General features: G+C 30.9%; 1 protein-coding gene and 2 long non-coding RNA genes across 5 annotated transcripts in view; 2 read left to right on the top strand and 1 right to left on the bottom strand.

Annotated features, from left to right (window-relative positions):
* Positions 1 to 12,253, top strand: part of LOC131004105 (pectin acetylesterase 8-like) — a 121,234-nt gene that overhangs the window by 80,628 nt on the left and 28,353 nt on the right. The gene's annotated exons all lie outside the window — the stretch shown is intronic.
* LOC131004109 (uncharacterized) lies at positions 890 to 1,914 on the top strand. The gene is made up of 4 exons (XR_009094908.1): positions 890 to 1,037; positions 1,182 to 1,235; positions 1,343 to 1,420; positions 1,603 to 1,914. It is a non-coding gene; the product is annotated as an uncharacterized LOC131004109 (long non-coding RNA).
* On the bottom strand, positions 5,929 to 8,607 carry LOC131004112 (uncharacterized). The gene is made up of 2 exons (XR_009094910.1): positions 6,859 to 8,607; positions 5,929 to 6,284 (listed from the first exon to the last, which is right to left on the bottom strand). It is a non-coding gene; the product is annotated as an uncharacterized LOC131004112 (long non-coding RNA).

Genomic DNA, 12,253 nt, shown 5'->3' with positions numbered 1-12,253 from the left:
TAAATTAATAAATTTTATATCATATGATATAAAATTTATTAATTTAGTGTTGTTTGATTAGTTTATTTAATTAGAGTTTAATATTCGTATTAATAGGGTGGAGGATGGTGCAATTCAAATGATGATTGTCACCGCAGAATCAAAAGTGGAAGTGGGTCTTCCAAAAATGTACCTGCTAAAGTTTTGTTTCCCATCCAAAGTCCAAACAAAACTACTAATCCAGGTATAAATTTGATTAATTACACTAATTAATTACAAATTAACCAATTGAGTTTATCTTTAAATGCTATTATTGTATGAGGTTCAAATTCAATTATTATATACGTTCGCACATGTTTGCATATTACTCTATACTTTGCCTAGCTCAATCAAGAACCACATTAAATAATCGTCTTACAAATTAATTAATTGGTTTTGTTTCAGATTTCTATAACTGGAATAAGGTTTGCATCCAGTACTGCGACGGTGCATCATTTATGGCAGATGTCGAAGCCGTCGATCCGGTAAATTAATTTATTAATTATTTTTGTTAAAGATTGATATATATTTTCAATTTTATTATTATGTATAGGAAACAAAGCTCTACTTAAGAGGCTGCAGAATATTAAATTCTGCTTTGGAAAAGCTCATGGCTACTAAAGGAATGGCAAATGCAGCTAATGTATGATATATATTTTTTTTCTAGATTATTTATTCATTCAAATTAATTTATGATTTAATATTCGCTTAACAAATTAAGATGTTCACGATGATGGCAGGCTTTACTCGTCGGAGACTCAGCTGGCGGGCTGGCCACGATCCTACACTGTGATCGTTCCAATTCTCTTCTCCCTACGGCTTGTCGAGTCAAATGCATTTCAGATTCCGGCTTCTTCATACAGGCGTAATTAAGATTCTAATTAAGACTATATTACAAAATTTGAATTAATTAATTTTATTTTATGAACACTGATATTTATTTTTTGTGTTGAAACTATAGGGAAGATCTCGCTGAAGACAATGCCAGAGGCTATTATGCCAGCATAACAGCATTTCATGTAAGGATTCTGTTTATGTGACAATAATATTTATATGTATGTATGTATTTAAATTTCTAACTAATTAAAGTCACATATATATATATATATATATATATATATATATATTAACTGATTGAATGAAAATCATGTTTATTTTTGTAGGAATTAGCCGAATTTTTGCCGGAGTTATGCACACAAAGAATGGATCCAGGCTTGGTAAGTGGATATATATACCTGATTATATATATGAAGTTTTATTTTTCTTTTATAATTATAATATATTTGAAATACTAATTAACTGGGTATAAACAAAATTTTTCCAGTGCCTTTTTCCAGAAAATGTGGTCGATGATATCCTAACGCCGCTGTTCCTGTTAAATTCTGATTTTGATAGATATCAAGTAAGTTCTTTTATTTATAAAAATATACTAGAAACGTATATGTAGAAAAGAAAAGATAAGAGAATATAAATGATATATATTGCACGACTGGAAACAATATTGAATTTGAATTAAAATGAAAACAATTGAATTAATTAATTTCAAAATAAATATTCTGAGTTTGACGCATATCAATTTTTCAGATATTTTATCTTGTAAATCCAAATCCTCCTGATGAGGCAGGCTAGAAAAATTGCACGACCAATTTCGACAGCCTTCGAAATTGCACAGCCAACCAAATACAGCTCATAATGGGCAATCTAAATTTATAATTAGTATTTCAATTTTTTGATCATAATAATTAGTTTATAAAATTTAATTTGAACTTGATTTCAGATTTTCGACCGCATTTCTGAAAACATTAGAGGGGTTGGATGATAATCCGACAAGAGGATTATTCATCAATTCATGCTACATTCATGACTTTATTAACACTTAATCTTATTGGCAAGGAACACCTACTTTGCAAAATAAGGCAAGTTCTATGATTTTATTTATTTTGCATTTTAATTAGTCTCAAGTAATTTACCAGTGATCTTGCCTATTGATTTAGTCATGAATTAATACTTATGATTATGGTGATATTGATCCTTTCAAATTCTGAGAATTGTGTGCTGGCCAACATAAAATAATTAAGTGCGTTATTTTGGCGGTGAATTATTATTAGTATTATTATTATGTCGATATAGGTGTAATATCAATATTCACCATTATCTAAACTAGTATTTTGTATTTTTTACAAACTTTAAAATTAATTTATATGGTGCTTACTTTTTTTTTTGAGAGAAATATATGGTGCTTACTATATATTTATGATCTCTCTTTTTTTGGTGATATGCAGACAATCCAACGAGCCTTGGGAGATTGGTATTTTGAAAGAAGCAGTGTTCAACTTATAGACACTCTAAATCCATATCCTATTAATTGCAATAAAACACAAATAAGTTAAAGAATGTACGCGATGAATTGATGTATTTATGAATATTTTTTTATATATAAATTAACAGTATTAAATAAAAAAAATTTAAAGGCCGTGCCACAGGGACTCGAACCCAAGACTTTTAGCCTTAGCCTTACGAATCGATGTATTTATGAATATTGTATATATTACGAGTGGTGTATTTACTATTTATGTCATCAATGATTGGAATTGCCTCTATGAAGAAATATTATCATATTTTCTCCGTGGTCGGATCGCGCTGGACGTTGCGGTTGGTTGATCGCTGCTCTAGAGGCTCCAACTTCTTTTGGCAACTCCGGTGCTTCTCAAGGCTGTTTAGTTTCCGGCGACGGAGTCTCACTGGCTCAAACTTTCAGCCTCTCGTCTCTTTTGGATGTTCTTGTTCGTGGGGTATTACCGGCGATGACGTCTAACCGGCCGAGTTTTTACCTTCTTTGTGTGTTTTTTGGGGTTGGTGGTTGTGGAGAGCTCACGGCGACGACGTATAACTGGCCGTGTAGCTTTATTTTGTTCTCTTGTTTTTTTCTGTTCGGGCTAACGGCGACGGCGTCTTACCGGCCGTGTAGCTTTTTCTGGTTGGCATTTTGGCGACGGCGTTTCTCCGGCCTTTTGCCTCCGCTCTTTTGTTTTTGTGGGGGGAGAGCCGGGATTGTTTGGGGACGATGGTTAGGCCGGAGTTCCGGAAACTTTCCCTTCCGCTTTTCCCCTCTTTTGCTTTCGTTTTTAGACGGGTACTCTTTTCCCTTTTCACGGTTTTTCCCATTGGGTTTTCCGTGAAAAGGTTTTAATGAGGCTCGGCCCTTAGTCTGCTTTTCTTGTGCTTTCAAGGGTTTTTTTAGGTTTTTTCTTTTCTTTTTTCTAATAAAATCGCATTTTAATTAATTATCATATTTTCTCCATCCTAGTTATATAGGCTAATTTGAATTTACACACACACAAAAAAAAAAAAAATGAATGTCGAATTCGATCAAAGAGTTAAATAGGAACATGTTAGTAAATGAGTGAAAAAATCACTACCTTTAATTTATAGCAACCAGTCAATATATATTCCATTTGTTCCAATTATATAGGTTGATTGAAATTTTTTTCACAAAAATTAAGAAAGTCATTGGAAAAAGAAAAGTATACAATTAACTTTTTAAATATGTTCATATTTATCTTTTTGAAAGTAAAATCAAATGCCTACATAATTGGGACGAAAAGAGTATTTTGGGACATTCGGGAAAAAAAAAAGACTATTTATTGTTCAACAGTTCATTTCATTACACAAAACTTAAATGCATTAATTTGTAAGTTTCGTCAATTAGATTATGTCGTAATAAATTATCTAACTTCCGTCAAATTTCATATCTGGAAACTCATTAATCTACTAAACAGACAGCTCAATTTGAAATCCAAATTCAAGACTATAATTCAGAATGGACCTTGCTATTTGGATCAATTTGATCCGGATCAAATCCAAAAATTAATTAATGTTCAACATAAAAAGACATATTTATCCTTTGTGTATTTTTTATTTTATAGTTTTAATATATTAATTAGATATGTATATATATTACTGGGAACATTATTTTCAATAAATACTTTTGTATTTTCAATGAGAAGTTTGACTAATTTATAATTTATTTCGTAAACAAACATGAATCTATTTAATTGTTGGATCATGCATGAATGTCGGCGTTTTTTTTGTTAACATGCTTTTCTTTACTTTTATTTTCCAGAAGTGTTTCTTTATTTTTATTTTCGTTAACATGCTTTTCTTTTTGTAAACACACCTTTTATTTTAAAGCAAAAAAATGTCGCATTTTCTTGTACACCAAAATTTAGAGGAAATGAATCATCACATTTCTTGTTGGTGAACATTATTTTGTTCACCGAATTTTAAAGGAAACAAAATAATTTATTCAAATATGATATTAAGTGATTTATTCAAACACCTTACCAAACTAATTATATATGAATAACGAACTGCTTGTCCAATTGCTACAATTTTTTTTTTTGATCAATAAAGTAAAAATATATATAAATGTCCAATTGCTACAATTGAAGAGTATATATAGTTTCACCACTAATATATATGAATAACGACTTACCTTTAATGATCGCCAACATAATTTAAAAATGTATTGTATAATTTTGATACTTTATTTAGATTTCTTAATGCATTAAAAAAATTTAAACTGCAAATAAAATATCAAATTAATATAATAAGGGCCTGAAACGACTAAAGCCTTCAAATAAAAACACGAAGCTCCTTTCTTAACTCTTGTAAAATTTTCATTTACAAAGAAGTAGACACATTTATAAATTGCACAAATTTTTGGTTATATTAAAAAAAAATTACTTGTAGTAAATATTAAAATTTAATTTAGTATGTGATATATATATATATATATATATATATATATATATATTATCGCCCTTGCATATATACATTTCTTTAAATTTCAAAAACGCATGCACATATGAGTTGATCCACTAACTTTAAGATTGGATGAGAAGCATCTTATCAATTGAACTACGTTTCATTATCATTTATATACAATTTTTTTTAAGAACAAATATATATAGTAATTATCTTACTTTTATATTTTTATTAATGTAATTTGTCGAAAATATAATATACTTTATTTAAACATAATTAATTTCTAAATTTTTTAATTTTTTAAAATCTAATCAAATGTCAAAAATTTTGTAGTAGCACAAACCGTTCTTGAATATATAAACGAGTTTTTGGATTTCACAACACAAGAACATAGGAGTATTACTCAATCATCAATTGAAGTAAGATATGAACCATTTTATCAATTGAATTGCGTTTTATTATCATACTAGTTTTGCTCCCATGCGATGCATGAGAGACAATATTCTTTTAACAATAAATATTATTTTAGAGTATTTTTTATATTTAAATTATTTATTAATATTATATGGATGTTAAAACTTTTATGTTATACAAGAAACGGATAGGAACAATTATTGCTCGTTCGTTCAAAATAAAAATGATCACAAATGTTGTTAGAATAGGACGGGTAAATGTTTGAAATGATGTCTATTATTGAAACTTCAAATGATTTAAGCAATGCCAATGTATACTAAAGGAGATCGATAGATACATAACCATCATTATCACCACCATTTGTTAAATCTCTAATACTTTAATATTTTATTTACATTTACTGAACATGTGTGATCATTTAATACAAATATATGTTATTATTTCATTCAAAAAAAATTATATATGTAATATAACTACTACCTATAAAATATTTAAGAGATTAAAAATTACTAATGCAATAAGTTATAGTGCTATGATTATGTAATAATTAATTTGTTGAGATTTTAATTGATACACAGTCATAATAGTTGATGTAAAAGCCCGTTCATAAATAAAAGAACTATTTAGAATAAAGGAGGTTGATGATATAATACAAGGTTGTAATACGAGAAAGATCCCAATGATTTAAATAGGTTTACTTCGCAGCTCCTTAGAAAAGAAATAGGAAAATAAAGAGAAAACTTGACTGCGCTGAATAAACTTGACAACTTACCCTTTTTAAATGGGTTATTCATAATTTGAAGAGATAAAACGAAAGGCATTGAGTGATGCCAATCAATTGATAATATTGAACCTCACAGGATCACATAAGTTTAGTTTCGCGACTCTGATCATAATCAATGATGACTTCATTAATAGAAATACGAATTAAGAGTCTAAGCTCAACAAGATAATACTGCACCATATGATAGAATATCTTAGTTTAAGGGATTGAAAGATAAGATAACAAGCTAGTCGTTAGCGGAAGCAAAAGACGAAGCAAAATCCAAGCCTCAGCTCAACCCCATCTGCACCAACCGATCAACCTGAAAACATTTAAAAATATTTTGGGCTGAGCACTAGTGTACTCAGTGAGCTATGCATTTTATAAATATTTTATGAAATAACCAAGGTAGTTTATCCAATATCACAATCATGACTCAGAAGGTTTTAAAACAGAAATTCACTTCTAAGCATGACAAAACTTTTCTCATTAAGTGGCGCGCCATGTAACGTTCGATTGTTACTCGCTGCTTATGATCCCGGACCTCTAGCCACCGACGGATCGCTTTCTTTTCTCCCATTTATCAATCTCGGGACGCACCCGGTCAGATCAATAATCATATATGTGCTTCGGAACACATCCAGACAAGCACCCTTATAACGCCTCTTAGCTTTGTTAGTGCACGATGGCGATCAACCCATCGAGCCACTAACCTTGTGTACACAATCCTCATCTAACGTATTAGGCCAAATGAGAATCTCGATCGATGCTTATGCGAGCATTAAACAATACAGAACGCACATAAAAACATTTATATTCGATAAACGAACATTTTCAACTTTCATGAAATATCAGAGCTTATATAACTCAAGATACATTTGTAAAATAAAGCCCACCTTAATTGGACAAAGTCCGAAGTCAAACGTAACTTGTCTCGTAAAAGCAATGCTAATCCACTTGGTCAACTGAGCCTACAAGATAATCTAAACTTAATAGGTCTCGTGATACTAGCCTTAGATATTAGCAAAGTGAGGCTACTAAATTCTGATTCGCTATGCCCGGATTTTTAAAACTCACTTTAAAATCTTAAAAATCAATTTTCAGCTAAGAGTACCAACAATCTCTTTGCTTGACTTTGCATAAAACTTTTAACTTAAAAGAATGTCAATGCATAAATATTTTTCTTTCATAGTCACAATATAATTTCATAAATACATTAACCAAATAACATATAAATTACATTAAACTATATGCACGTAATAAAATTTTGATACAATTTCATTCATCAATTCATGAATCAAGTGTGTCATGAATTAATACTTTCTAATCAATCTAAATTGATTATAATCCCAGTAATCACAAATCAAATAATTCTCATTATAGGTCATACTATTCCATTAATCAACAAATATTAAATCGTGAAATAATTATAAACAACTAAACCCATTTTCAATCAAGTCTAGTAATGTAAAGACTAAAGCCCATATTCAATAAATTGCAAAGGCCCAACACATTTTCTTCTTAATTCCTATTCTCCCTTTCTTTCACAGAACACACACACTCTCACACACACATTAACACACGCACACACATTTCAGCACACGCACACACACTGAAATTCCTCCCTCTCCCTTTCTGCCTCACGTTTCTTCCTGCCGCCGCCACCGGACGGCACGCCGTAGCCGGAGGCCGGCGGCCCTGCCTCCTCTCTCTTCCCCCTTCGACCTTGCTCCCTTCCCTCATCTATCCATCGCTCGACCCTCTCTCTCCCTGTCTCGTCTCTCCCCCGCGCACGGCCCGGCTGCTCCTGCAACTCCGGCGGCCGTCGCCGCCGCTTTTCCAGCCGGCCACCACCTCTCCTTCCTACCCTGACTCTCCACGCCTCAAATCCCTAAAATTCCCTTCTCCCTAAATCCCTAATTTTCTCCCCTTTCTCCCTCTCTTCTCACCCACGCCGCCTTCTCCAACGTCCGGCTGACAGCAGCGGCTGGCCGCCGCCGTCGCCCCTCGCCTCTCTCCGACGTAGCAACGACAACCGCAGGAGAACCCACGGCTACCGTCCTCTCTTCTCACGGCGAACGACGAGAATCGCCGCCGCCTTATCCTCTCCTCTGGTCGGACAGCACCAGCCCCACGGCGGCCGCCGCTGCTCTCCACCACCTCCATCTCCATCGCTCTCTCATCCGAGTGGGCAGCAGCACCGCTACCGCCGCCGCCGAGGCCCCTCTGCCCTGCTACATCCCCGACTCACGCCACACACCAACACTCACAACAAGAATCAAGCACAAAAAGTTTAGAGCTTTAACAAGATTAAGAGGTTTCTTTCTTTTCTGCAATGTATTGTTTCAATTTCTTTATATGGTTCTAATTCAAAGAGTCTCATATAGTCATATATGTCTCAGGTAAAGGATGATTTATGTGAGTGTATGCGTACAAATAATATTTGCCATGGTTTAGAATTAGATTAGACCTTCAAGAAGATGAGCAGGCAGTGGTGTGTTGGTTCTGTAGAATTATGAAGATGAGCTGTGGTTCTGCAGAAATATGAAGATGAAGATGAGTTGTGGTGTATTAATTCTGCAGAAATAATTTGTAGAGAATACCTGTTATATGTGCGTGGAAGAAAATGAATATAGAGAAGAAATCTTTACCAATCCGAAGTTCTTGAATTGGATGAGGCAGATGAATGAAGTGAGATGAGATTTTTAAAGAAGGAAGAAAGAAACGTGGAAAGGAAGAAATGAGCAGGAAAGATGGACGTGGATTCACCCTCTCCATATTCTAATTAATCTATCTTTATAATTAATTGTAGAAATATCTTCAACTAATCATGGGCTTGTGCTGCTCAAATAAACGGGCTTAAAAATATATAAATAACTAAATAAATAAAAAATAAGGCCCAACATTAAAATAATTGAAGGCCACTATTTCATTTAATTAAAAAACCCAATAAAATTCTTAATCTAAACTTTACATTAATCATATGAAACAATTCACATATTCACATAATTTAACTAGTATGCAATGCACAACAATCAACTAACTTGATTTCAAAAACTTTTGTAAAAAAAATAAACTTTTATTGAAATAAAAAAAAAATCTCTCCGGGCATAACTACTTAGTAATCTAAATTCAAGATTCTTACTAAAATATTTTATTGGGAAAAATCGGGGTATTACAGTTGATTAATCTTAAATTTCAAACATTTTACATATTTTGATTAAATATTCAAGAATGAATGAATATATTAAAGTCTATTTTAATCATATATATTACCAATATAAATTTTCATAATATTATAAACTTTGGTTGAACAGTTTATTTACATTTATCCGTACGACTAACAAATATAAAATATTTAAAAGATAAAAAAATTAACTATTAATTTAATTTAGGCAATATGAAAAACTATAACAAAATATTATTCATATAATCTTAAGTAGGCGAAAATAAGAACAAACAAAAAAAAAATAAAAAAAAATATTTTTAAAAATAATAAGGTGATATTGGCGGGAAAACATAACTTACTATTTACGTAAGTGGTTGAGCTTATATATATATATATATAGGGTTAGCTTCTATAGAAAAGCACCCTTAGAATAAGAAGTAAGAAGTAATCTAGTCCATTTATTCTAATAGATCCAACCGTTCAGATTTAATGGCTTATTAAATTTAAGATATTAAAATTGTGCTGTAAATTGATTTTTGAATCGAAAAGGGCATATGTGTCAAATTGGGTTCGTTAAGATTATGGTAAATTTCATCAAATCCCTTATTTTTCGCACCAACACTATAGATGGCCATCAGATTGAGATTTTAACGAATTCCTATCTTACCATTCCTCAGATTTCCTTGCAATTTTTTTTGTTTCACCATCTGCTCTTCGACGAATTATTACGCCATGGATCGCAAGGATGTGGGATTAGGTATAATCCTCTCTCTTCAGGCTTGAGATCCTTGAGCCATGGTTAAGGTGACATCAAGCTAGGTGGAGACGATGACGGCATCGTCGGAAACATTTGCAGCGGAGATGAGGTAACAGATGAAGATCTGTCTTCTTGAAACATTAGTGCAAAAGCAGGCAATTTACGAATTGAATTAACGAAATTTCCTGAAACAAATGGAAATCATGCGTATGAATTGAGGTTGTTGAGAATTAAAGCTTAAAATCAAAGTAAATTACAAAAACAGAGCACGGGAATAAAATTTGAAAAATTATGTTTGACCTCTTATTTTTTTGTTGGGATTTTAGTTTGAAAATGTAAAATACATGTCAACTAGATCTGATTATAATTTATAGGCGGAAAGCTCAAATCTTTAGAAAGAGAGATATGGTGTTTGTTTTGTTTTCAAATTTAAGGATTTGATTTTCTTGGCTTCTTCTAATGTTATTTGAATCTGTTAAAGACAGAATGAGATTGTTGTGTTCATCTAATATAATTTGATATCGAAATTGAAGCAAGTATGAATAATTGTATTCTTTTGTTTTAGGCTTGGTTGTTGGTTAGGAGATTCGATGAGCCACAACAGTACAAGCCCTTTGTTAGTCGGTGCATAGTGCAAGGTGATCTGAAGATTGGGAGTGTTGAGAGAGATGAATGTGAAGTGCATATTTGTTATTTAGAATTTGCGTTGCACTTATTAATGTAATTTAGTGAACACTGTACTTTTTTTTGATGAATAAATACTAAAAGAATGTTGCACATATTTTTTTTTTTTTTTTGTGTATTTGTTGTAGTATAATAGCTAGAATAGCAAATGTGATGAATATGAAAAGAAAATTGGTAGATCTATTATGTTGTATCATTCTAAATATTCTAAGTTGTAGATTCATCAAATTGTGAAATTAAGTTCAACGTAAATATATAATATGTTCATTAATAAAGTTCGTTAAATAGTGTGATATAGTTCAATAAAAATCAGATAACGTTCATTATATAATTTTAAAGAACGTATTAAAAAAATATAACGAACAAAGTGAGTTGTTCGTGACTTTGTAATACACGTTCAATAAAAATCAGATAACATTTCCGACGAACAAATTAAAAAATATAACAAACAATGGAGTTGTTCGTTACTTTGTGATACACGTTCAATAAATCAAATAACGTTCATTATATAATTTTGTGAAAAATTCAATTTAAGAGAAGAAGAAACGTAAAGTTAATAATATAAGAAACATATTTTCAATAAAATTTTCCTAAAATATTTTGATTTGGTTAAGAATAACAATGATAGTTTAATCAAAAAGAAAATTTGCGTGAATAAATCTTGAAATAGGATTATAAAATCTTAATCTACCAAAAATAGTTCAATTCAATATATACATATATGTAGGAGCTACGGTTATATCAAAATTGGAGATTACAAAAATGTCATTTTTAATGGAATGGACGTATGGTATAAGAATAGATGATAGCCGTTTGATTTTGTTAAATAAAGGGTTAGGATTGCTTCTCACTTCTTAAGACATTTGTGCTTCTCAATAGAACTTCTCCCATATATATATATATATATATATATATATATATATATGCTAGGGGTCAACTAAAATAAAAACATCTTTTAGAATATAAAGTAGAATTATTTTCACCCGTTAGATCATCAAGATTTATGGGTGATTCATCACCTTATTGGATGAATTCATGATCCTGAGTTCGAATCTTATAGGTAGCAAAAAAAATTCGCAATTCATACATTTACATAGCGAATTCACCTAACTGGCACTTAACAACTATAATTAAAATTAGTAAACTCAAATTCTTCATAATTATTCATAATTTCATTGGAGATTACAATAGGCTCAATCTCACACAAATTTTTTGTCATATTATAAAAATTTTACTTGTAGAAAATATTCAAATTTTATTAAGTATGTGATATACATATACATATACATATATACAATCCTAAATTATAATATAAATTATATTACATTTTATGGCTTTTTTATATTGTTGGTTGTGTTTCGAATAATTACGATCTCATGGAAATAATAAAATCAAGATAATATTGAAAAGTACACAATACTTGATAAATACATAACTCATTAATGATTTATGTAAAGAATTTTATTTTAAAAATGTGATATCCCGACATTTTCATAGGAAATATAGAAGACCTTTAATTAAGTATATTATTGATACACGCCCGATATTTGATAATTATATCAAGGAGATTGATATAGATTTATATCCAATATGATTGTTTTGATAAATCGAAATTTTGAGTCATTGCTAAATTATATGAGAAATATTATTACAAATATTTTTCAAATTTATTTATTCAATT

The sequence above is a fragment of the Salvia miltiorrhiza genome, unplaced genomic scaffold (assembly GCF_028751815.1).
Source record: "Salvia miltiorrhiza cultivar Shanhuang (shh) unplaced genomic scaffold, IMPLAD_Smil_shh original_scaffold_326, whole genome shotgun sequence".
NCBI classification, from domain to species: domain Eukaryota; kingdom Viridiplantae; phylum Streptophyta; class Magnoliopsida; order Lamiales; family Lamiaceae; genus Salvia; species Salvia miltiorrhiza.
This window is presented reverse-complemented; position numbering and strand designations above follow the sequence as displayed.